Source organism: Elephantulus edwardii, unplaced genomic scaffold (genome assembly GCF_000299155.1).
Source record: "Elephantulus edwardii isolate Elephantulus edwardi_28Jun2011 unplaced genomic scaffold, EleEdw1.0 scaffold00023, whole genome shotgun sequence".
Taxonomy (NCBI): domain Eukaryota; kingdom Metazoa; phylum Chordata; class Mammalia; order Macroscelidea; family Macroscelididae; genus Elephantulus; species Elephantulus edwardii.
Window position 1 is genome coordinate 14,393,435 of NW_006399773.1, and position 5,760 is coordinate 14,399,194.

A 5,760-nucleotide genomic window follows, 5' to 3' on the forward strand; every position below is an offset into this window, starting at 1 on the left:
CCCTAACAGCAGACTTTCCCATGGCAATGCGCTTTTTAATTTCCTGGCTGCTGGTGCCAAGACTGTTACAGAGCCAAACAAACTAAAGCTGTGTACAATGTCAATCTCTTCACCATCCAATCTGATGCTGCCAATCAGTCCAGTGGTGAGAATCTTTGTCTTCTTGACATTGAGCCTCAATCCATATTGGAGGCTGCAGTCTTTGACACTCTGCAGCAGGCGCTTCAGGTCCTCTTCAGTTTCAGCAAGCAGGGTTGTGTCATCCACATAATGCAGGTTGTTGATAAATCATCCACCAATCTTGACCCAACATTTCTTCTCATATTACAGGAAAAAAAATATTTGTTATTCTGCATTTTTCTTTTCAATTTCTTTTAAAATATCATAAACTTTTATTTTATGCATTATCATTGCATTACAATTTTATCAATGGTTATATTTTAGCATTTTTTTCCTCTTAAATCTAAACTTTACATAACTGTAATTGAAATATTGTATAGTTTTAAAATATTGCAAGGTAATTATTTGGAAAAAATAAAATCTTGAAATTTTGTTCACTTAGTGCAGAAAATATTTATTCATATTGAAATGTTTATTCATATTGAAAATATTGATTCATAAATAAGTTATATTGGAGGTTAAATTGTTTTTCATGCTTTGAATAGAGAATATTTCTAATTCTTGATGTAGAAACTAATGTCTTTATATTTCTTCCCATTATGAGTTTACTTCTCAACAGACATGCAATATTGTTGTGTCATTGAGTCACTTGTGACTCATAGCAACCCTATGTACAGTATACCTGAAACCGGCCCTGTCTTGTGCCAATTTCACCATCTCTGACACACCTACCCTCATTATCCCAGTTGCTCAATCAATCCATCTCAATGATGATCTTTCTCTGTCCCTCTACCCTTCCAAATATGATGTCCCTCTCTAAGAACTGGTCCCTCTTTGCAACATGCCCAAAGTATGTCAGGCAAAGCCTCAGGATCCTAGACAGACTTCCATAAAATTGGATTCATCAAAATCTCTGTAGATGTTCATTGAAATTAATAATAATAAAAGAATTTTTAAAAAGTTGGATTCACCAGTTTGGTGCTTTTGTTAGTTCTCATAGGATCTCTAAACTAAACCAGTACTATTCCCTTTAAATTCCTTTCTTATTTTTTTTTAAAGTGTTCTCTTGCAGAAGACCTCTAATATGTTAGTTATTTAGGTTTCTCTGGATACAATGAGCGAAAATATGTTTATTAAGGAATCTCAGCAGGAGTGGCATCCATTTCTTAGACAACATGCCTCTGGAAACTCTATGAACTTTGAGAAACAAAGATAGTTATAGAAAGGCTTCAGGTCTTTTGTTCATAGGGATACTGAGTTGTGTTCAACTTGATGTCAATTGCCACCAACAACAAGGCATTAGGAAAAAAGATTCATTTTTTTCCGTCCTCCATTTTGTCTGTCAGCCTGATTTATACTCACCTTTTCTTCATCACACTGAGGTAAATTTACTTCTAACATATTTTTAAGAAACCACAAGTAGTCCATTGATTTCAAGGAATGAGAAACACTTTCTCTAGTCGACTGAAATGGAAAATAATTCTTAACTGTATCATGAAATTATAGATTCACCTATCTTGCATGACAGTGGGAACCTCATTACAGAGCTCTCTTAAATTTTAAAGCAATGATGTTTAAGACTCTGCAGAAGCATTTCTTAGAGGATGCTTCCCATATATTTTAGTGCAGACAAAAGAGAAGCAAATAACTGCTCACGAGAAGGAAATTGAAAAACCATACATTTCCACCTAGTAGAATGACAGAGAAATGCACAACAAATTACAAAAATACAGAAAGAGAAGTGCTGCTCTTAATCTCCTTAGAAAGGGAGGAATGAGAAATAAACTTACAAAGCTTGATCTTCAAAGAATAAATGAGGATATGAATCCTACAAAGACTCTGAGAGTAGACAGTGAGCTATCTTGGATAGACTTCCGGGCAAGACATTATCTCTTTTGATAAATGGTTAAATCTTACCATGGGAAATCAGGAGAGTGAGTTCACGTAGTCTTGCCATTATCTCACAGACCTTTATTGTCATCCATACTTGAACCCTGCTTACTCTACTGTTATATGATAATGAGGGGACTATACAGACGTCATAAAGCAACAGCTGGCAGAGCAACACTTTAGTTTAAAATAAGGCACCAAAATAAAAAGCTGGGTCCTTTCTATGAAAAAATGACAGATGCATTGCTTTCTTTTGTAGGTACAAATTTTTTACCTTTGTTTTTGGGTAGTGATGATATCCGACTAAGTAGCTAATTGTACACTTTTCTCTATTTTTTTTTCTGGTAATCTAAACCCACTTGTACAACCTAGTATTCTTGGAAGTAGAGAACAGTGTTTGACTAGTAAAAGAACATATTTAAATAAACCATAGCAATCAATTATGGTAAAAGTGTATTATTATGCCGTAAAATTTTCCAAGATCATTAAGATTCAGGCTAAAGAAAATTATCAGTTTTTTCTGTGTCCTCAAAGAACTTGTTCCTTAATTTTAGTTGAATGAGACAGACTACAGCTGAATCTCTTAACCCTTCTGTTCCAATTGTAATGAAAGTTCACAATCTCAAGTATTCCTGTAGATAATTGTTATCCTATAAATTCCCTTTAGATTATAAATTACAAATAAAATGGGTTAGAAGGGAAAGATAGATATTATGGTGGAAATAAGAAAAAAGTTAGGTTGGTTCTTCAAATATAATATGCTCTAACCCATAAGAAAACCAACATAAATTGTGCATGGAGAGGGAATTTGTGCATCTCTATAAATTGTCTATGAACATTTTCACACTCTCTATGGAATATGTCTTAGACTCAGAGTCTAGAATTCTTGTGACTAGACTTGGAAAATTCTATTATAAATAATACAATCTCTGGATGGGAAAGATGTGTATAGATAGATCCTTGGGGTCTCAACACTTCCTGCTGAATTTCATTAGCTATGGTACCTAGGTAAATAAATTTAAGTTTCTGGGTCTCACTTTATTCATATACAAAGCCAGGCAAAGAATTGTGTCTACCATACATACAAAACTAAAATTTTTGAAATGCTTACCAGAAAGCCCAGCACAAAGTAGTAAAGTTATATCAGGGGTCATTTTTTCCCCCTTCCACATAGGAAAATAATAACCACTAGTTGAATGGAAAAGTGAATGAATTGGTTGACTATCTTTTTCCTCACCTTGGATACTCTGTAGAGCTACATTGTTAGTTGCTCAAGGACAAGGCCTTTGTGTGTCCAGATTAAAAACTATTAATATCTTATAGAGAGGCATTTAAAATGTTATCCAAAATAATAGTAGTTATTAATAATAAGAACAACAGTAATAATAGAATGAACTAGGAATGTATGATTAATTAGTCATTTTTATTAGAGACATCTACAAAGTTATTATTTGCTTTGCTTGATCTGAAACTGCAAATAGATTTCATGACACTTATAAATGAAAAGTACAAGAATAAAAAATTATCTAAGTTACAAGGTCTAGAAATCAATATATGGATTTACCCCCCTGAAATTCTTGAAATGAGGCTTTAAAAATTTAAATTCTATTTTTTAGTCAGAAAAAAATGCCAGTGAATGTTCTCAATTGTGTTAATGAGTGTTTAGCTTTGTGAAAGTAACTATTTCTTAGATGGTATCTGGTATTTTACCTCTATTTGGAGAAAGAGGAAAGTAAATTTTTATTTAAGAAAAGTTTTATTGTGCCTCAAATAATACATTAGATCTACTTACCCTGAAGAACTGACAACTTTATTGTATTAACTATATATGTTGGGAATTTTATGGATGATTTCTGTTTTGGGAAACATTCTGACCCACCAGCGGGTTGTCAGAGGCAGTGAGTTGCATGGGAGGAGGCTTTCCCTCTTTCTCCTGCAGAGTAGCAGATGGCTTAGAACCAGACACCTTTGCATTGGCAGCACAATTCCTTACAAAGTCATCAGAGCCCTCTAACATGAAATTTTTTCCTGAGGTCTTAGGAGTGAGGGTTTTATAATTTGTATTGTCTTGTAGTCAAAAGAAAGTATCAGTAAATGTTCCTGATTGTGTTAATGGATATTTTAGACTTGTGAAAGTAACTATTCCTTATAAGGTATCTGAAGTTTTACTGATATTTGGAGAAAAGGATAAGTAAATTACAAGAGTGTTATTTTACCTGAAATAATACATTGCAACTATTTACAATGAAGAATGTCTTCAATATTAAGTGTTTATGTTAGAAATTTTATGGATGACTTTAGCTTTAGGAAACATTCATTCCAAAGACTACAAAGCAAAAAAGAAATACTGCCTGCTTACACTTTGCAAAAGGATGAATAAATAAAATTTGTTCATTAATCTTTTTTAAAAAACTGTTTCTTATACTCATGTTCTCCAACACTGAGTGTGGGCCCAACTTCACTTTAAAAATGGTTGTTATTGTGTGCCAGCAAGTCTTTTGTGACTTACAGTGACCCTATGTACAATAGCTCTAAATTCTGTTCTATCCTGAGCCAGTCTCATTGTCTCTGACACACATGCTCCCATTACTCCATTTACTGTGCCAATTCGTCTCATCCAGGGTCTACTCTCCTGTGCTGTCCTTCTACTCTTCCATGAATGATGTCCTTTTCTAGGAAATAGTCCCTCCTGTATGTGAGATGCCCAAAGTATGTGAGATGAAGTTTTAAAATCCTTGCTTCCAAGGAGTAGCCTGGTTTCACCCTATCCGGAATAAATCTGTTTGGTATCTTGGGAGTCTATAGTACATTCACTACTCTTCTATAGTATCACAACTCAAACGCATCAATTCTTCTTCTGTCTACCCTAGTCACTGTCCAGCTCTCTGATGCATAATAAGTAATTGCAAAGGTCATGGCCTGAGTGCTCTTTATTGACGGTACCTGACAAACTGGGATCTCTAAGCCTCTCTTCTTTCTCAGGAAGATGGAATGGAAACTGTGTGTAGTTTGCGAGATTCTTTGAGGGCTAGGGTTGAGTTGGAACAAGGACTCCTTAGCAGGTGATGGTCTGCGTCACATCTCTCTTCTATTGCTATTACTGAGGCTGGTGGTCCAAGGGACATTATTCTTTGGAGGCCATGTGAACCACCTGGTCTACCATGTGGTTACTGTTGCTGAATTCACTGGTAAACCAGGAAATGGGTTGGGCAAACTGGTTGTTCAGGGCCATGACAGCCCCAGTATCAAAGGTAGAAGAGTGGATGTCACTGTTAAAGTCACAAGAGATATTCAGGTTTTCAGAGTATCTTAGGATGCCGTGTAGGGGCCCTTCTGATGCCTTATTTACTACTTTCTTAATTTTATTATATTTGGTAGCTATCTCCAGATGGCAGTTCAAATCCACAAGTGACAAATTGGGAGAAAAGGCACAAAAAGTTACGCTAGTATATATTCCAATCAGCTCATGAATAACCTTGTCCATGGCGTTGGCAGTTCAGGGCTGATGTTCTGGGCAGCTTCACACCACCAAAGCTTTCCATAAAGGCCATCCACAGTCTTCTGGGTGGCAGTGATGGCATGGACTGTGGTCATGAGTCCTTCTAAGACCACCAAAGCTTTCCAGAAGGGCTATCCACAGTCTTCTGGGTAGCAGTGATGGCATGGACTATGGTCATGAGTCCCTCTAACAAGATCAAAGCTTTCTTTTTTTTAAATAAAAAAAAAGATCAAAGCTTTCCAGAAGAGCCA